The sequence below is a fragment of the Cygnus atratus genome, chromosome 16 (genome assembly GCF_013377495.2).
Source record: "Cygnus atratus isolate AKBS03 ecotype Queensland, Australia chromosome 16, CAtr_DNAZoo_HiC_assembly, whole genome shotgun sequence".
NCBI lineage: Eukaryota > Metazoa > Chordata > Aves > Anseriformes > Anatidae > Cygnus > Cygnus atratus.
Window position 1 is genome coordinate 10,043,969 of NC_066377.1, and position 21,229 is coordinate 10,065,197.

At 43.6% G+C, this 21,229-nt stretch overlaps 1 long non-coding RNA gene across 2 annotated transcripts; it reads left to right on the forward strand.

The window, feature by feature from the left end:
- The first annotated feature begins 3,262 nt into the window (after positions 1–3,262).
- On the forward strand, positions 3,263–20,991 carry LOC118248881 (uncharacterized). 2 transcript variants are annotated; one of them, XR_004778886.2, is made up of 7 exons: positions 3,263–3,381; positions 4,748–4,901; positions 5,001–5,127; positions 13,769–13,868; positions 14,129–14,266; positions 14,500–14,620; positions 20,909–20,991. It is a non-coding gene; the product is annotated as an uncharacterized LOC118248881 (long non-coding RNA). The 2 variants fall into 2 exon arrangements; XR_004778884.2 differs by lacking the exon at positions 20,909–20,991 and adding an exon at positions 15,792–17,244.
- The last annotated feature ends 238 nt before the right edge of the window (positions 20,992–21,229 follow it).

Below are 21,229 nucleotides of genomic sequence, written 5' to 3' on the forward strand. Positions count from 1 at the left end.
TTACACAAGTCTTTACAACAAAATTCTCCCAGGATAAGTAGTCAACAGAGCTGCTGACTCCAAAAGTACCTCCATGTAAATAAGGCAATGTGTTTTAAATAAAACTTAGCGCTCTACAGGAGGCAGAGGGCTGATAGTGGCTGGGATGGGAAACAGTGAAAAATCAGCTCCCATTCCCCAAATGACTCTGTGGGTGCTGGTCAGGACTGCAGCAGTGTGTACTTCATAGTCCTCTCTTGATCACTTAAATAGATTCATTATCTTTACAGCTGATGTATATATTTCCTGACTGATTCCTACAGGAATTCCTATATGTGCTACTGTTTCAAGCAAAACAAACAAAAAGAAAAAGGCAGTGAGGAAAGACAGGCTCATTTACTGCACTTAGAAGAGTGTGCTGGCACACTGCTGTGGGCAGGAATGCCAGTACTGATATATACGTGCATGGATGTAAAGCAAATATAACCTTATAGATGCAGATGCATGAGTGCTAACAGAAACTCACCTACACATACACAGATTTTACAAATCAACAAATATATGTATACACCCATGTGCCAATCTGAATAAAACAGTGTGATTTATGCTCATTCTTGCTTACAGACAGGTACTCATGCCCTTCTACGTATACACAAACATGTATGCAGATGCCACACAATTTTAGACCACATAGCACACGGACATCTGTTGGTGAGTTCTGGGCAAAACAGGTACCAGCGAGCTGACCTCTAAGTCTGGGCAAGTGAGCTGAAACCTAGAAGCAGCAAGGTTGGGGCTTTTAATGAAGTGAATGAGAAATGAAAAAAGAGAGTTTGAAAGTGCCTGGTGCTGTGATACATAATTGATGAGACTCCAAGCAGGGCTTCAGTGTCTAATAAATTATTAAACACTGACTCATTAGGGAAAGATTTCATTATAGGATAATTTAATTAAATGATAGGCAAAAAGAGGAAAGAGCTTTAAGGGACTGAGTCCTTCTGTTTTTTCCACTGAGACACTGATGATTTAAAGACAGAGGAGGTGAGAAATGATCCTGGAGGTGGGGAAGTTATTTACTGTGATTCTGAGCACAAGAGGTCTGATCTCAGTTTCCTCAACGTTTCCATTTTCATATACCAAAGTGGCCATGGACTTTTGTTGTGCTGGTTTAAAGGCATTTTGTAGGCATTTCCCTGGTGTAAGACTGCTGACACTGCAGGGCAGCTGAGAGTTGACCCCGGTGATGCTGTCCCCAGTGGTGGCAGAAATGAGGTTAATGGCCGTGGCCCCTGGAGCCTGCAGGGCTGGGGTTGTGGCTGAGGTCTGGCTTCACTCCCTGGAGCTCTGGAGGGACAAAGATGGGGTGACTGCTGGGTCCCTCAGGAGCCCCTGGGAGCCACCACCCTGCTCCAGGGGACAAGACTGCATCCAGTCTCAATTTTCAATCCTTACGAGGCCAGAGGCTTTGAGTTGAGCTAGGTCTCCCTCTGAGCAGGACAGGGGGTCCAGGTGCTGATGCCAGCACCATGGGCTGCCTTCAGCCAACTTCCATCCCTGCCCAGGGCACCCACCCCTTATCCTTCAGAGGAATTCACATCCCTTTAATTTGTCACTGTCAAGTGTATTTGGAAGGCAGTGTACAAGACAAGGGCCTGAAGTGGTGTAGCTCAGTTGGCATCACCAGCCTGGAGAGCAGGAGCAAGAGAAGCCAGGTCAGCACTGCTCAGCAGCTCAGGTGGGTTTGGATCCAAGGGGGTTTTTTGTTTCTTCCCATTTAAAAAGAATTGAGATACCATCTAAATCACTGCAGGCAGATTGAAGGGACAGAGAGTCCTCTGCTTAATGCTGAGCAGCAGTGAGGAGGCTCTCTGGGGTAGAGCCAGGGTGTGCTGCCATGGTTCCTTTGGGTTCTGTGCTACCTGCCCTGCACTGAGCCCCTGGTCACCCTACGAACAATTGCAGAAAGCTGGGGCAGGGAAAAGAGAGCAAGTGCTTCACATCTTTCCATGCTGTGGAGGGGAACTATGTTTTCATTTGACATTTTCAACATTAGGACAAAATTTGTAGAAAGAGTATCATTTTATTCTGTTTTCCTACAGGGTGCTTTTTACCTAGATGAGTTTATTGCTCCATCTTGGCTAGGTAAGGACATCAGAAAGGGCGGCTGGGAGGAGACAGCGGTCAGGTCAGAGGGAGCCTCAGGACAGCAGCAACTGTGAGCTGAGCATCCCAGGGGGACTTTCTTCTGCATCTGTGGTTCATCTCTGCCTGTGCTGGTGAAGGTTAGTGAATCTCACTGAGTTCTTTGCCCCCTCTTTTTGCTTAAACAAGGTCTGAAACAAGCATATCTACAAACCTATTGGGTTATTTGTTTGCTTTGCTTGGGACTGTGAGTGGGACAGTTGCCCAGCTGCTCTCCCTGCACAAGGAGGTTTTCAAGATGGAACAGACAAGGTCAGGTGCATCCAAACTGATAAATAAAACAAGAACTTCCAATATGACAAGCATAGCAGAAGCAGAAAATTCTCATTTCCAAGCAGCTACATTCAGTATCTATTTTACTTTGGAAGGACGCATGCAGCTGTCTAACATTTGCTCGAGCCCTCAATTTTGGGCCCCATTTCAATTCCTTCAGGCTTTCCTAGAACCAAAGTGCGTCTGCAAAGTAGGCTAAATTAAGACTAAAGTTTTGCGAAAGCTGTAGGGTTACTGCAAAACCAATAACACTTAATGTATTTATTTCTTTATTTGCGTAGTGCAAAGATAAAGAGGACATAAAAAATCTTTTCAGTTGAAAGAATCTGTTCATTTATTCACAGGGAAAGCAAGGTGAAGGAAGGAAAGATGAACGCAGAGGTGACAAAGGCACATGGGGCTGCATTAATAAAAGGGCAGCCAGGAGGTTGGAGAAAATGGTTATTTTCCTCTGCTCCATGCCTCCTGAAGTGAAATGCTGGTTCTGGGCTCCCCATTTCAAGACACTGATAAACTGGAGGGCGTCCACTGTGAAGGGCCTCTGGGCTGGTCAGGAGGCTGGAGCAAGCAGCTGGGTGAGAGCTGTGAAAGGCTAATGGGCATCTTAATTGCTTCTAATTACCAGGCTGTTCATAAGGACTGTAACAGATAATTTTATCCTTCCAAGGGTATTTCTGGCAATCAGATTGAAATAAAGTGCTCAACTAGATGTGGTTCTTAAGTGAAGAGTAAACGGAAAAAATACCTTTGTCTTTTATCATGAGAAGAGAGTTCATAAATATAAGCTCCTACTTAACTGCAGTCATTTGCCAGCAGACTATCCACAACTCTTCCCTAGAAATGCTGATCTTTTTGGGGCGTTTGTTTGCTAGTTGTGACAGAAAAACAGGAAATGGCTGGGATTTTGTGCTGGAATGCAACCCTGTGGTGAGTGGTCAGAAATTTGGGAAGTCACCCAGAAATGCCAACTTTTTATTACTCAGAAAAGAGAAAGCCAAGGAAAAAAAAAGCCTGTCAGACAAAGGAGAAATCTGACAACATCTGTCTCTTTAAAATCACCTATAATTGCCTGAGAGAAAGGAAACTGGTCCAAAAAGCACTTATGTGCACTGTGAGAAGAGAGAATTCTGTCTGAGACTGACTGTGTCAGCTTCGGTTCAGAGTCTCATTAGATCCTGGCACAAAGTTGAGAATAAACATGAAAAAAAAAGACAAAAGACTTAGAAAAAGTATTTTCTGCAGAGAAAGTCAAAACCAAGCTATTTCACCTAAAAAAAAAGTGAGAGATGATAGAAAGTAGGAGCTGTTGGCTTTCTGGCAGAGCCTGTTCAGGTAAGCATGGATGCTGCTGCTCTGCTAAGGTGGGGAGGCTCTAGGAGACTTGTAGCCCCCAAAAGGCTGTCAGATATATATATAAAAAAGAAGTTTTGTAATTGTACCTGAACCTGTTTTAACTCCTGTTCAAAATTTAGGAACCTACTCATAAACCTGGTAAGTCCCTTTAACTGGAGGCCTGGGAAATGAAGCTGGGATGCTTAATTTCAATAGATAAGCAAGTAAAAAACAATTAAGCAAAAATATGATGGAACAGATAAAGCAGATCACAAAATTGACAAAAAATAATGTATTCCAAATCATATTCTTGAACTGTCTTGCAGCAGCCTGATGGATGCTCATTAATTCCATTACTTTTGAGTGTTGTTCACTGGTAAACTGACTGAACTTGGTGCTAGGTGCTTTGCACAGAAACACGGTCTCCTTAATCTCTGAAGAGCTCAATCTTTAGCATTATATTTTCTTCCCAGTCTCCCCCTGAATGAATTTAAAATTCCTTTTCTTCAAATGTTCTTTGAGGAATCTTTCCCTCCAAGCATTTCTTGCTACTGCGTACAAACTATCTATGATAAGAATGTGGCTAGATGCGATGGGTCACATCTTCCTTCCCTGGATGACAACGAGCATCAACCATTTCGTTTCAGAAAGGAGAACAGACGCTCCCATTCTTATTGATGTCAGATGAATTACTTTTCTGGTTACTTTTACTTACTCTCAACAACAATTTTGGAAACAAGACAGTCAATGAAGCTTAAGAAAACTGTCTTAACAATGGAAATTAATATTTTGCATGACTGCCCAAGTGCAGCATTTGCTCACTTCTAAGAATTAAGTAACAGTGCTACAAACAGCTCCTGAAATCCCCCAGTTTTATGATGTGAATTTTAAATTTCCAAAGATTTATATGTTTGGCTTAGCCTGCATACGTGCTTAGAAGCTGATGGTTTTTGTTTTGCAGAGTGAGCAGAAAATTTTCTAAGGAAAGGTGTTTCTGAGGAGAGTTTCAGAGAGATCTGAAATCCTGTGGATTGTCTGTCCAACTGATGGATCAGGCTTTTCATCTGGGATGAGGAAGAAAAGAAGTCTGAAATGGTTAAAGAGGAGGGATAGAGGTGAGGAGAAGTACTACCCCCATTACTCAGGCTTTGCAAACATTCACATTTGGCTGTACATGCACAAGACCAATTTTTTTTTTCTCTCATTTACCCCAGAATAAATCTGGAGCAAGTCTACAAGTGTCCACAGCTACCTTCTTGCTTCCCAACCAGTCTCTTCTTGTATTTTTTGCCCTTCTCCTCAGCTCAGACCATCCTCACAAGGCTTTGCACCACAGCCCAGGTAAGCCTTTACCTACCACTTCTGCAAATTCTAGTTACAGAAGAACTAACATTCATCCTGGCACTCCTTCCCAGGGCTCATCACTGCAGTGATGTTGGCATTACAGCTTGCAGACTACATTTTGCCTGGCCATCCTGGTGACAGGGGATTACTGCAGCTGAGCTGGAGTGGGCACAAGCCTCCAGAACCAGGCTGGCAGGAGTGTAGTGCTGGCACGTGGTCCTGGCAAGGCAGGTGTCACAGCTTCCAGGTCCACCAAGCCCTCTCACCCTGTCACTGAACTTGCATGAAGGTTATTTGGGAACCCTGTTCCTCAGTGAAACTGGTTTCAGGTGTAAATGCCCTTTTCTGCCTTCTGTTAACTGAATACTGGGATATTCTTTGATCCTTAATGGCAAATAACTAGAAGAGAGTTTTATCTGATGGTCATTTGAAAAGCTTTAGATAACTAAGTGGCAAATAACTAGAAGAGAGTTTTATCTGATGGTCATTTGAAAAGCTTTAGATAACTAAGTTTAGATAACTGAGTTTAGATAACTAGATAACTACAGATAAAATCTTTAGAAGCTATGTCACCATCTCCTGCCTCAATTTCTCCAAATATAAAACACAGAAGTCTCCCAGACATGCTATGAAATTCACTGATTGCTTAAAACTTGCCTGGGATTGTCCTTTGCACCCATGGCACCTTTTGAGCCAAAGGCCTCAAGCTACCTTGCACATATTACATCGCCCCAAGGCCTGGAAGTCAGGCAAAGAAGATTGATTCAAAAGGTGTGAGGGCAGGACAGGCAGACGCACATCTCAGCAGTGCCATCACCTGAACTAACGTGGGGTACTGGGGGCAGGTTATTGCGGAGGGGAGGGTGGTGGGCGCTCTGTGCCTGTCGTGCCCCGCAAGCAGCGCAGGACCTCGTGCTTCTGCTGGAAAGGTCTGATGGCGAGGTGCTTTTTATGGCAGGGAGAAGTGACCACAGCCCACTGTGGAGGCTGTTGTTGACATTCTTCCCCAGAGCCAGCCGCCCTACACCGAGGTTTGATAAATAGACTCTGCAAAGCCTTGAGAAACTTTTTGGGTGGAAGTCGTGGTGGCAGAGTAGTCTTTAACATTATTATTCTTCGTTGTTATCATAATGATTGTTTTGAAAGATTTGACTTGCTGTTTTTCAAAGAGATTTTCTATCTGATATGCAGAAACCCACCCCGAGGGGGAGGAAGAGCCTGCTCAGTGAAAGGCTCCCAGTTACAGCCCAGGGCAGAGACAAGCCCCTCTTTTATTTTGCTAGTCTACCTGCTTTGCAGGCTGATGACTTGAAGGGATTTAAAACCTCTCTGTCTCTCCGTTTCAGAGGTGAAACATTGGGCTTTTTTTTCTCGCTGTGACCTCCAGGAAGCTTGGCACATTCCTTAAGTAAGATTGACCCCAAGTTCCTTTTTCTGATGTTTTTGGATTAAGCCAGTCTTGGCATTCATGCAGGCTATGATACAGTCAGCATTCCCCAACTGTGATAGTTTGTCATGGGTCAGCACAAGTGAAAGTCTGTTCAGCAGAAGGTCGCAGTGTTGCAGGCGGGCTTCCTGCAGATTAATACTGAAATAAGTTAAAGCAAGAGGAGGAGAGCAAGTCTGAGGAGGTTGAAACCCTGTGGGTGCTGCAGACCATCCCTGATGTGCTGCGACACTTACGCACACTCAGAAATGCATTAAGAGCTGGTTTATGAACAGAACGTCTCTTGGGTATTTCTGGCTCCCTCGCAGACTGCACAACTCCCCTGTTGTCCCATGCTGGACTGTGCAGAGTGTATTTCTGTGACACAGGCGTTTGCTTCCAGAGATGTTAAGGCCAATTACACATCTTCCATTAATCACTTAAATTCTCAGCTTGCTAACCATAGCTTTATTTCTAATTGAAATCAGACAAAGGAAGCTGGAAGTGCAGGAATAAATGCTGCCTGGAGTACAGCAGGAGGCACTGCTGTCTCGTTGTGGGAAGATCAGAGGTCTGAGATCTCATCTCTTTGTTGGTGAACCAGGTATGGGGCCTGTGAGACCCCAAGGAATGCATTTGTGGCACTGTACCAGAGGCAGATAGTAAACTTAGATTCATGGATCTTAATCTTCCTTGAGTAGTGCTTGATTCTGCTTAGATATGTGTATATCATAGCACTGATAAATTCATAGCATCTTGTACTCCAGCTGACACTAATTATGATTTCTACAGGTTACTGGTGAATGTGGATATATCTTTGGTTCCCCTCCCCCCCCCCCCCTTTTTTATAGTTGATTGAGAAGGTTGCAAGAGTTTTAGGGGTTTAATTTATTTTCTGCCCATCGATATTTCTAAGTTAAGAAACTCAGAACAGTGTCATGAACAGTTTTATGGCTTTATGGTTAGATTTGGGAAGAGTTTTTTTATGATTTAGAGAACTTGGAGTCATTACATCTTATCTGAGCAGTGAAAGTGCTGGATCTTTAAAAAAGAAATTCTTTCTTCATTCACCACTGGAATTACTGCTGTTCTGAAAAAAATAATATAAAAAAAATTGAAGCTTGGGAATTCTGAGTAAAAATCTCATTTATGCTATAGTTTCATTCTCCCTCCAGTGTTGCCTCTTCCTCCTGACTCTTTCCAGCACCTCCCATCCCAAGAACACTTCTAAAGCAGAGGTACAAACATCGGTGACCAATAAGTTGTGTAGATCTACTCTGGTCAGCCCTGGACTGCAGAAGGTGAAGCACTCCAAGAGCTCTTAGTGTTTCAAGTGTGGTTACCACTAGTGGAAAATACTGAGACTCTGACACAGATACAGCAGCCTAATCTTGTCCCTGAGCAAAATCAAGAGCTCTGAACAGGGACTAAGGAGACGAGAACTGAGTTTCTTTTATTATAGGCTTACTGTGGCTGAAGGCAGGTCTGACAATAAAGCGCAGGCTTTATTTGGGATGGCTGGAAAGAACTGTGACAGGATCTTGTTGTCAGCTGCAGGGGTAGCTTGGGCAAAAGGGTCGTCAGGCCGATGGTGAAGTGCCCCAGGTTTGGAGGCACTGGAGCAGTTTGGAGCAGGACTTGCTGGCAGAAGTGGAACGAACAAATGAGTCCAGGTGCCAGAGAGCTGAGGGCTGGATATTCATAAATGGAAAAATACAAAAACATTCAAAATGCAGCATTAAGAGGAACCTTAAGCAACCACTTGCTGGGGCCAAAGTTAGAGTTAGCCACCTCTGGGACACCCTGCCCTTCCAGGAGCCCTTCCTTTGCAGGCAATGCGGTGGCATCATCATTAATTTTCTTGCTGTGGCTCACTCTGGTTGAACCATTGCAAAGTGCCTTTTGTGAGCTTCTTCAGAGTTTTGACTTTTGTAAAATAAATTTCCAGGATAGGCCATATTTCATATGAAAAAACAAAGCAGAAGAAGGAGTGGAATCAGTAGAGTGGAGCGGAGTGAGAAGAGAGCTCTAAAACTCCAGAGACCTTTCAGTTACTTTTAGCTGTCCTAACAGGCACAATAAATAGCTATCACAAGCCCCATTTTTCACCCCTCACTAAGTATTCCGGTCCAGCTGTAGTTATTGATGGTGATTCTGAAGCTGAGCAAGACTTCATCATTTGTAGCTCTTGAGTAAGTCAGTGAAAGAATAAATGCAGAGCTGAGTCTGCTAGACAGAGTACAGACCATAGCCAAGAAAGCTGCACTTTTGGCTCCAAATGTTATTTTCCAACCCCCTCCATAAGTCAGAGACTTGCCAGATCCCCATTTAGCTTCTTAAATTATTGTATGTAACACCTGAAATCAAATGTAGACATGACTTTGTCTTTAAGCAGGGAGTCAGGTTTAAAATTATGGCACCTAAGAGCCAAGGGAAATTTTCTAGGTGCTAAATTTGGCTCCGGAGCTGCCATTTCCCAGCACAGCAGAATAGTTCACCCCAGTCCAGGAGGTCACAGCAAAGCATGAAGGTGTTAATGTAAAACACCAAAACGACAGCCTTCTTGATTTATGGAGCTGACTTCGCTTTCTAGGAACTAAGAACAAGATTCATTAGAGACGAAGATGGAAAAATAGCTTACATGTTTTTCATGTCACAAGGCTTAGATGTGCAGTTTGTTGCTGCCACTGGTAGTTGAGGACACCACAGATGAGATGTTTTGTGGTGGTTCATGGAGGATCCATGGATTGTGGCACTGGCAGGACTGGAGGGGCTCTACCAGGCAGGCAACAAGGAAAAAGAAGGACTAATGAGGCTGTGAATATGTATATATGCTAATAGAGGCACATGGGCCTCTGTGGAGCAAAAGTAAATGAAGCAAAAGCTCGTCTCTGTTGGCAGTCTCCAGGACAGAAGTGCTCCTGTTCTCAGCATCTCCCTTTGCTGCAGAGGTCCAGGATGGTTGTAGCTCCAGCATGGCAGGCGTACCTGCAGTTGTTGGGGTCTCCAGCTGGTGAAAAGCCTCAGGCATGCACTTACTGAAAGGGAGCGGGCAGTGCAGGGCAAGGAAGGACAGATAACAGCACTCCTTCGTCTCCTTCCCACATGAGCATCAGTCTTGTCCTGGGTGCTTTACACCACAGGACGAGAAGTTGTACTGCTCCAAGGTCCCTCCCCATTATTCCTATTAAAACTATTGCAGTCCTGATGGCTTTATCTATTGAAGGGCTCTGTGATCCTGAAATATGGCAGAAAAGGGGGAAAAACACATAGATCAAAGCCTGCATTTGAATGATGAGAGAGCAGGTAAATAGGATATTTAAGCATTCCTGCTGTTGCACAGGGATGAGTCCTCTCATACCCTGGATGGCAGCCTGATGCTGTAGAGCTGCTGTAACTGCAAGCTCCTGAGGCTCTGACCTCAGCCACAACAGGGAAAAAAAAAAAACGCCCTAGAAAGAGTTTTCCTGCCATAGATCCTCCTCTGCCCTTGGTATCTGTAAGTTATGGTGGATGACCGCAGTGTGAAGGTAAACCTTGCGTTGACATGGAGAGTGATGAATAGTTTCTATCCTGAAATCCAATCTCTGAAATTGATTGCACCATCACAGTAAATCCATTACTGGAGCAACCCATTTTGCCAATACCACATTTCAATAATTTATTTCAGAATAAAAGGCTTTTTAAAGTATCAGATGAAATTAAGACCAGTTCTTTGATACCTGTAAATACTGGAAGCCCTGCTTCAGATGGAAGTGTCATAGATACTTCCTGAAAGTAAAATTATATTTCATATAGCGAACAGAGGAGGGGGAAGGTCTAGGTGAAAGGGGAGGTTCAATATTAGCAAGGATAACTAGGATTCGTATCAGCTTCTTAATTCTTCTTGTTAAGGTTTTCAGTTTATAGCTATCTGTAGAACTGGTTGTTTAGCTCAGAACTGGTTGTTTATCTGTGGATAGCTCTTAGGAGTCTGTGTGTTCCTCAGGAAAGCATCACCTACACGTCCATTAGATTTGCACAGTCCAAAAGCTGCTTTCTAATCCTACATGCATGTGTGTGTTGGCCTGGGTGGAGAAACCCAGCCTATGAGAGTGTTGAACAGCATCAAGTGAGCCCAGAGGCTGGAGACAGATGGATGGTCTGTCCTCAGCGTGCCTACAGGCTGCCTGCAGGGCTGGCCTCCAGGTCCTGTGCCTAGGTGATACATCGCCGAGTCACTGGGAACTTAAGAAGGTAAAACTGAGACAGTACTCTTCGTTTATGGGTCAGTTTTATCTCCTTTTGAGCATTTTCAGATGTAAGACTCTTCTAGCTGATGAGATGATGATTTGTAGAGTTTTGTGCCTTTTCCTGTAGGACTTGTTTTGAGATAAAGCAATTTGAAAGGAGCAGCAGCACCCTGTCTGGGCATACACCTCCCCTCTGCAATTGCAAACATTGCTTCAAAAAGAACTCACAGCCTGCTGAGAATAGGCTCTCCCTTCTGATGAGAGCGTCCTTTTTTAACAGTTGGTCCCTGGTTAGGACACAACACACGAACCAAAGGCTGTGCTTATAACCACGGCTATTACCCCGCACTATGGCCGCACTCTGTACTGCACCCCTTGTCCAGGCAGAGCGGCGCTGACCTGTTGTAAAGCAGCCGGGGCTGGGTTTAAGGCAGTTGGAGGCTTCTGTGTTTGCCTTGTGATGCTCTGCAGCTTTCAGGGCACTGGGTAATGGGATCTAGGTTTAGGAAGCTGAAAGAAGGAAAAATGCGAAAAAGGGATATATTCCCATATTTAATAAACACGTACCATTTTATCCTCCATCTTCTGCCTGTTTACAGTACAAATAAAATGAGCCACCCTTGGTGTGACATTCCTTGCATTTTTACATCAGCTTAACCCTGGAAAAGCTTAATCCTGGTTTAATGGTCTTTTAATAGAAGTGGTCAGTAGTTTGGTAAATGTTTAAGTGACAGGTTGACAGACGTGAAGTTAACACTGTAATCCTGGCTGCAGGCCAAATGGCTACCAAGCTGGTTTTTCTTTAAACCTGATAGTGGGGCATTTATTTCCAGCTCAGCCTCAGGTTAGAAGAGATGGCTTAGGCAGCAAAGTTTGCTCTGAATACTTACTGGTGGAAAGTGGCTCTTGCACTGGGTTGTCAAGAGTTACCTTTGGGTGGTGTGAAGCATTTCTATCCTAAACCTTTGACAGACAATTTCCTTTTCCTCTGCAGAATGTAATAACATTATTACAGGCAGGTTTGAACTCTCTGTAGAAAGATTGTTTTTCTCTTGAACCCTATAGACTTTCTCTGTAGGTGATTGCTATAATATCAAGAACTCCAGAAGCAGAGTACTATATGGAAATTTCACAGAGGAAGTAGGTAATTATAATTATTGTACAGAACAGCATCTCTACCCACCAAACATCTTGAATACATTTCTCACAAAATCAGGTGTACGTTTAGAACTGAGCCTTTGTGGCAAAGCCTGGGCTGTAGAGCTGAAGCCCTTCTGTAAAGCTGAACCCAGATGCCTCCACATCTTGTCACCTCCCCGAGCCAGCTCCTGCCCTGACTCTGTCAGCTCCCTCTCTGGCTGTGCCGGTGCAAGTAGCACACAGCAATGCTCATGCAGCCAAGGACCAAAGTGAAATGAGTTAAAAGAAAAAGACTGATGCCTCAGACTGCCTTCAAGCCCAGTGCAGTTCTTGGAAGAGATAGATGTAGAGCTCAGGCTCTGCAGAGGCACTGAACATCCCTATCTCCCTCTGCCCTGGTGTCCAGATGCCTACAGGAACGCTGCAGCAGCCCTGTAACCTCCGACATGCCATCACTTGATTTAATGCATTTCTTATGTCAGTAGTTCTCTGAGAAGGGTTGAAACAATTTCTTTTATGTTCCAGACTGTATTTTGCTTAGGTTGACCTGTTAAACAGTAAGTTTTAATTTTATGGGAACAGTTTCTCGGCTTTTTGGGGGGAAGGGTCCAACAGATTCATTACTTGCTACCAGCTTACGTGGGAAGCAGTGAGGTAGTATGAGCAGACGGCTCAAATATAATTCAACTGCTAAAAGAAACTTTATATTTTTTAAAATTTACACACCATATTTTTTAGCTATGCTTTATTTTCCCCTTCATTTTGGAATTTTCCCCGCTAAGATTTTTGTTATATGTTCAGTGTGTGTGTGTATGTTTGAATATATGTGTGTATATAAAGTATGTTCAGCTTGGAATGACCTATTCACAGAGGGATAGCTTTGAAAAAAGTCTCTCCCCGTGATTGACAGTTGTGCTCAGACCGTGGGGATTATGGGGGATCAATGAGGATTATCTCATTTACTTTCATTAACCCTTGAGTTTACTTTGCTGGGTTTCTTCCACATGCCACTCAGCTGAATGTTAACAGTTTCTTTTAGCCGTCAACTGTGCTGCCAAATTCAAAGGCTCTTTTTTAAAGATGTGTTTCAGTGCTCTAAAGTGGTTAGACATAAAAAGAGATATTTAATGTTAAGTACCAGTAAGAATTGATGCTCTGCACTGCTATTAAAAACCTGTTTCAAAATTTATCCATACTATCAAATTATTTCATCTTGATAGAAACAGAAATTTAACTCTTATAGGTGTTTTCTTCCTGACATCCCACAGTTTCTTTTTAGGAAACTTTTGAAATAAAATTGAACAGAAAATTTAATTCTCTTCCACTATGGTGAGCGGTTCAATGTTTGTCTGTTTAAATTTGGTAGTTTCATGCATCACATGTTCTAAAACATTCCTGGTGGTGTTCAAGCCATGCATCTAATTCCTGCTGGTGAGAGATACCAGAGTGAGACCTTCAGGGAGCTGAGAAGAAAAGAACAGGTAGAAGTGATGGTCCTTGGAGGACCCATGCTTCGTTCTGGGCCTTCTTGTGAAGGTGCTGACAGGAGCCAGATTGTACCAGCAAGATGGTGGGTTTATTTTTGTTGATATCTAGCCAACATCTACAGGAGAGAAATCCTCCACGGTATCACCACTGCTAAAGCCAAATCAACTTCTGGCAGTTTTAAAAGCTTGGAATGAGAAGTTTGCTGAAAGAGCTCGTTTTGCCTTTAGAGTCCTATTGGCAGGACATGCTCCTCCATTTAGACTTGAAGGAGGAAGACATCAAAATTTTTCTGATTGCAAACGTACAGTGCATGAATAACTTCCCACTTCTTTTCTATCATTTCTCTCCCAAGACCAAGAACAAAACAAAGACAGTACCTGAAATGTGAAACTTTCTGGTATCTTGGAAGAAATGAGTTTCTTTGTCGAAGACTGTGCAGCACAGTTGTATGTGTGAGTGCATATTACATGTATAATACTAATAACAAAACATCGACAGAAAGCTGCTTAATCCCCCTTCTGATCCCATGAGACTCTTCTGGGGGAACATCCAGTTTTGGAATATGTGGAACTAAATGCAGAATGGATATGTATATCCATGGAGGCTGAGCTCAGGCCAGAATCCCCTGGATTAAAGGCTGGATGTAATTTTCATTGTTCATGCTTTGCACAACCGTCTACTGTATTTCAAATCCTGTGTTATCCACTTGCAGTTCATGAGTGAAAGATACGGCTGGATGTGTCTGGACAGAAGCTACACTGTACAGTGCTCCACTGAAAAAATGGCTTTGCTGCTCGAGGCTCAGGTTATAGGCTCCTATTTTCAGCAAGCATTAAAAAATCATTTATATGTAAGTAAGCAGAAGCTCAATGTTAGATTTTGGTGTGCAAATTTACATACTTCTAAAATGCTCTTATAAAATGCAAACAACATGGCAGTGATATCAAGAGAACTATGTATCAAAGTTTATTTTAGTAAGTTATTTGATAAAATTAAAGATATTTTTGACAGTAATTAAAATGATATGGAATATGAACAGTTTTGTTTTGTTTTGTTTTTTAACAGAATCTTATTAACTTTTAGGAATGTCACAGAACCTCTTTTTATGAGCTCAGCATGGGACTGAATGAATTATGAATAGCAATTCTCAATGTCATGGAAGTTACTGAAGCCAATGAGACATCTTTACTTGAAGGAAAACAATGTAAGTAAAGGTGTGCAGAATCATGGCACTGGGAAGTAGTCTGGTAAAACAGAGAAGGTCCTTCCAGGCACATGGTGCTTTGTGCTATTGCATAAAATTATTTCTAAAACATGATTGTGTCAAATATGCCTAAAAAAAAAAGTCATTGGAAAATCCTGGTTAGTCACTTTGTGTGTCATCTGCCAATGCAGAGTTGTGCAGGCAGACATGGAATTCCGAAGCTATAGGAATTCAGGTGCATGGGACAAATCTTATTTTAAAAATCAACTTTCTATTTCCAAACTCATCTCCAGTCTTCTGATTTTATTTTATTTTTTAATTATATCTGAAAGCAGTTGCTCTCCTTGGTGTTTTCTTTGGTGTTTCAAAAGCATCCAGCTGGAATTTGCAGCTACCTTTATCTAAGAACCTCACCGCAGTCTGGTTGGGCATGTCCTTTAGTTAAACAAATAAACCCTGCAATGTTTGGGAATGAAGGAACATCAGATGTTGGAGGCGGCCTCATGTTCTGGAGAAACTTTTTCTGAGGTGTTTAAAATAGGACTGTGTCCTGCCACCGGGAGGATGTCAGCAGAGTTCCTGATGAGCGCAGGTGCCTGTGACTCCTCTGTGGTTAGGAAATTAAGAAACGCAACAAAGCCAAACCATTTTCTGCCTTAGCAACTCATCCCAAGTGCAAGAAGAAGAGATTTCCTTCAGGTTACACAGTTACTTACTCTCCAGTCAACCAATTAGTGCCAGACAAGGCAGTGACATCTGGATTTGGTTAGTAGAGCATTAGCTGTTCATTGGGATGTTTTGACTGGACTCTTCAATGGGATTTATTGTACTTTATAGTTGTTTATTTTCCAATCAGAGTCAGCCTTTAAGTCAAGATTGCTGCTTCAGCCCCTTCTGAGTGAAAAGAAACACAAAGAAAGAGTCTCCTCTGACTCTTAGGTAGAGAGGGTTTCTCAGCAATTATACACAGGCTTAAAACACAGGAGGGCAGACAAAGTAAACAGTGTGCTTACTGCCCGCTGATTAGCAGAGCTGAGGTGGCAAGAGGGTGAGGCATGGTGGCAACCGAGCAGGTATGTCTGAAAATATATCTGGCACTTCTTGCTTTAAAAATAAAGTTTATTCATCTGAAGCTGGAAGAAAATACCAAAATGGTGGTCTCTGCATTTAGGCTTGGCTACAGAATAGCTCCAGCAGAAGCAAGAGCAGCATGATCACTCCTCTGTGACCCTCATACCCCACACCTCCAAGAGCCAAAATTCAGCATCTGTAAACCTCCCGTGTCTCATCTGCAGAGGTGGCTTCCAGGGAAGCGTGCTTTGTCAGTGAGACAATGTTTTCATCGTGGGATTCTCTCTTTGGGGTTGGAATGAATTCTGAAAGGCATTTTGCTTGTTCAGGCCAGGGAGCTTCCATCACTTGCAGTGCTGATGAACACAGGCCACATTCACTTGACCTGGCGGTGGCATTTGGCTTCATTTGATCAGTTGGGTGAGCACCCTCGCCCTCCTGTGCATAAGGTGGCCGGCCGGCGCCCACCCAGCCAGCCTGCTGGGGGCCTGAGCGCAGGAGGCTTTCTTTCCCAGAATGGAAATCAGTTTCTCAGAGGCACACCTGGTATTCCTCAAAATCCCAGCACTACCTCATTGCCTCGCCATAAAATAGCTAAGTGCAACCGAGGAGCAATTGTGCGGTGTCCTCCAGCCTACACAAACAGCCATAACTCTGGTGCTCTCCAAGAAGATGTTGGCACACTGGTGAGGTGTCCCGTGCTGCTGATGGATGGAGCAGCAGGTCCTCAATGAATCCCCACCCACGCACCACGGCCAGCCTGCAGACCTCCGCTGACGCTTCCCCTCGCTCAGCAAGCCCCAGGAGCTGCACAAGTCTCGTTCATCACAGTTTGGCAGACCTTCAGCCTTCTTCATTAAACCTCCAGCCAAAAACCATGCAGTTGCAGACTCACCATGGCTACCTAGAATCCACCAGGATAATAGTGCTCTCTATGTGTTTATTGCCCAGCTCTACTTGTTCTATTTTTATTTTTTTTTTTAATATATTCTGGACCAAAGTCCAGCAAAAGTGCATGTTTCTATGCTGGCCACATTTCAGTTCCTAATTCTAATTGTACAGAAAACTGGGATTGTTTTTCTCCCCTGTTTCTTTCTTTCCTTTTTTCTTTTTTTTTTTTCTTTATCAGTGTTTCCTTTGAGTCTGCGTTGAGCTGCTCCAGTGATATTCAGACAAGATTAAATATTTTACACTTAACATCATTTCTGCTACATTTTTCCTATTGTACTCAACTTGTACTTCAGCACCAGCCTAGCTGGCCTTTTCCTAAGTCCATTCTGAAATGAAAATGGCTTTAAGCTCACAAATGGAAGAGCCCAACAACTTCATCTGAGAGCAGATATGGAGACTTGATGTGTTACCAAATATGTCAAAAAAATAACTGAAGACCGAGAGTCCTGAGGGCATCGCATTGGCATTCTAAATTGGGTAATAGATAGGACGTTTGTTTTTTACTCACCGCTGCACTGGTAATTGTTGGTTTTATACCACAAATTTGATCGTATGGAGCACGCAGTATTTGACCTCTCCCTTTCCTTCCCTCCAACCACTTGCACATGCTGTTCCAGCGTGCTGGCATTGAGGACTGATGTTAAGAGAGACCACATGGAGTGTTTCAGATTATAGGCAATGGAGGTGATCTTAATTCGTTCTGATGTGCTCGTGCTTTCTATGTGTGTCTGCAATGTCATCAAGAGCTTCTGAGGGAAACTGCTAACCTTGCAGCCTGTCATTTTTAATGGAGGGGATAACAAGTAAAATCACCTAATTTGCTATGAACGTGAAGTGGCAAATTAAAAATGCCTGTGTCATCACATTTGTCTGGAGGTATTTCCTGACCAAACAAAGCCCCAGCTAATAAAGTGTATTCCAGATTTTCACTAAATAATGTGGGTTGTTACATAATAAAGTCTCAACGCTTCTGGGCCCGCTAGAATCCATTGGGAAACGTCTGGAGCTCAACTGTTTGGAGGGGCAAAAAGTATTTGGGCTTATTAGGTCTCCATGCAGTGGAGGGGCTGTATGTAAAGTGCAAATTTTATAGATTTGTCTTGGCCAGACTTTTGCCGTCACTGTGTCTTTCTCATGGCTGCCAAGGTTTGGAAATCAGTGCAGTGCATGCTACAAGGAAAACTTTTGTCCCTTGGATCCCCCCCCCTCCATCCATATAGAAGCTGAAGGTCTTTATATTTGAACTAAATATTTAAATGCTCTGTTATTCAGACAAATGAGAACATGATCTTGGGCCTGAGCTGTGGAATTAATGTCAATACAGTGGAATATTTCAGCTGACCTAATGTGTGTGCGTTGGGATTATGCCAATTGTCAGGTGTGTTTGCACATATGAGAAAATTCTTTGCTTTCACCAGAGTGGCTTGGAAATCTGCTGTTAAGGCTACTGAAGGCTTTGACTTTGAGCCTCTGGTGGACTGGGGAGCTGGCTTGGGGAGACCCAGTTAGTTCTCAGCTGCCCTTTGAAGACGTGTGGGATTTCCTTCATCCCATCTTCCACGCTAATAATAATCAGACAGAATGCCACAAGTTATAAAAATGCTACCCCAAATGGTTTGTGTTTTTTCATTATTTTTGTTTCTTATTTTCATTTCTGGAAAAAGCCATCAGCAGTTAATTTCTATTGATATATTTAAGAAAAAAAAAAAAAGCATCAGAAAACCCTCATGTGCCCACATTTACTTTGGATGAAATAACATATGTGTCAGCTGCAGGCTTCTGGCATCTGAACTCAGAGGTTACGTAAAGAATGAGAGAAGCTGAACCCATGCAAGAAATGTGCCTGGAGTTGTTGCCTGTGCCCTTCTGCTGAGGTTCAACAGGGTTGGTAACCCTGTAAAAATCCCGGGGAGAAAAGGGCGTTAAGGAATTAGCACCTCGGTGTGCGGTGATGGGAACATGTGGAAAACATCACAGCTCAGAGGGTGTTTTGAAGCCTTGATGTGGAAAGAGGTTTCCCACGTAGACCCTGAAGGTGAGAGCTCTCCCTGCTTCGTCAAGGCACCACCGCTGGGCAGTGATGGCTGCAGGAGCAGCCATGTGAAAATGGGTGGTTTAAAAGCAAGATCAGGAGGCTGGTAAAAAAAAGAAAGAAAGAAAGAAAAAAGAAAAATGAGATGGTAAAATGGCAGAACACACAGAAGTTCTCACTAAAAGATGAGCTGCAGTATCTGTGTCACTGGGGACTCTGGGCCACAGGGAAGTTCATTTGAGGGCGCTCTGCACAGTGTGAGAGCTATTGCTAATGGCAGCTTCACAGTCGTTGGAGTTTATCCATTGCCATCTGTCTTTATTTTGCACATCCTACTCAGAGAGACTCCACAAATCAAACTGACTTGGTGCGTCATCCCCGCTCCTCCTGTAGGGCCGCGCGGTGTGTGTGGCTGGCAGCGCCCGAGCAAAGCGCTCGCAGCCAGGAGGGCAGGAGTGAGGGCTTCCCGAGGAGGCTGGGGCTGCATTGTTTGCCCTGCAGCAGCTCTAGTGCTCTAAAGGTCACAGTGAATTGAGAATAGGAGCCCTAGTGAGGAAAGATAGACAAAATATCTGGCTGCTCGTCCCTTTTTTTGCCTTTTTTTTTCCCCTTTTTTTTCCTGTGGGCTGCTGCTGGGCTCCAATTGTGAACTTCAGAAAGCTGCTGCAGGTGTGCTGCCAGCAGATAATGAGAGTCTGTCCCATCAGCCTGGCTAAAAAAACCCTCTTTCAAGGGAGTGATGTCTGATGGCCAAGGAAGTGTGGCATGCATTTTTCCCTTTGAAAAATGATTTTTGCACATGAAGTTGCCAGCATAAATCCTCTTAGTCAGCACTTCTTCCTCCATACATTAATTTTACTCTTCTACAACACTGCTTTTCTTAAGATAACAAAATCAAAATGTTTAACAAGAGAGAGAAAAGCAGCGTAAGGCAGGAAGCAGATCATAGCTAGGACAAGCAGATGTGATAACAAAGAAAACAAATGCCATCTTCTCTGAACAGTTTGATGATGTCTGATGGGAGTTTGCAGATTTAAGGCAAATTTTTGGGACTTCCCTGCAGGCACATTTCAGTAGTTGTATTAGTCTGATTTTATTATGCTTACTATTTTAATTTTTTATTTTTTTTTAATTTTTAAATTTTTTTCTTTAATTATACTTAATTTTTTTTCCAACTTGCTGTAACATTTATCTGGGCAAGGGTCATAAAGATTCGTGTTTTCATAGGAGGCCTGACTGGTGGGGTTGAGCTTGAACTTCTTGCTGCTGAAGACTGGGAAATGCCAAGAATGAGGTTGTTGGTGGTGAATCCTTAGCTTTGAACCCAACTGACGTGCATGTATCCATGCAACCAGCAGCTATACAGTCCCTTAAGGGGTCTCAGTTCACTGGCAGTGCTTTGTCTTTTCTCTAAAGTATTAATTTCATGAAGCATAACTTCAGGAACAAACCCAATTGCTGTATACCAGTCCTTTTCCCCATTGCAAAATAACAAAAAAGATGCCCCAAACTGGGAAGAATTCTTGTTCTGCTTCCCAATTTTCTTTTTTTTTTATGGGCAGTAGGTTGGGGAAAAAATGTTCCTTCTTGTGCTGTAAACAGCATGGAAAGAACAACCTGCAGCCAGGTCCCAACAGGGAAGAGGGAACATGATGTCGAGCTCCTGGCCGCAGCAAAATGGCAAATTCCAGGGTGGAAGCTGGGGATGCCAGGCTGGACTGGGGAAAAGGCTGAACCCGAGCAATGTGTGACCACAGAGCCAGCAAGCCCCAGGGGCCCTGATTACACAGGAATTTTCTGTTGGTGAGGGAAGCAGCCCTGTGCAACCTGGGGCAGCTCCAGTGGGAGCCACTGGGCTGGCTGCATGGCATGGGGGGAGAGGACTGCTCCATGGACCAGTGGTGCCTGCAAGTGGCATCGACACCAAATCTGGGCTCTGCCATGGCCGAGCTGTGATCCCCAACATGATGGGATGCTCGCAGGGAGTGTGTCCAGTAGCGGTGCCAATACACAGGAAATTAAGAGATAAAGCAATTGTTTTAGCAAACCTGGAAACACAAGTAGCTTACTAGATACCTCTCTTGCTTCACTCCCAGATGTCTACTAAGCCTTAGAAAATGGTTTCTGAGTAGCCTGGATCATGATTATGGAATTCAGCATTATCACAAATCTGACAACTGATAGCTTGAGTTTCATTTTTTTAATTTTATTTATTTTTTATTTTTTTTCTTGAGCCTCCTCGCCTTTGTTCTTCCTGGAAGAGCTGAGTCTGGGCAGTAACCGGGAGCACTGAAAGAAGAGGAGCAGAGAGAGCATCTTCCCGGCCTGTCTGCTTCGCCCCTGCAGTCCGAGGTTTGCAAATGTGCTGTGTTCATAGCTATTTTTAATTAGCTGTCACAACCTGAGGCCTTCAGGATTGAGAATTTAGGAGAGTTTATGGCCCACATAGGAACAAAACTCTCTCTTTTGTCTTTGCTTCCATTGAACACCCTGTTGGCTGCAGGGGCGGAAGAGAGGAGCCCCATGCCGAGCTGGGGAAGCCTGTTGACCCTCAC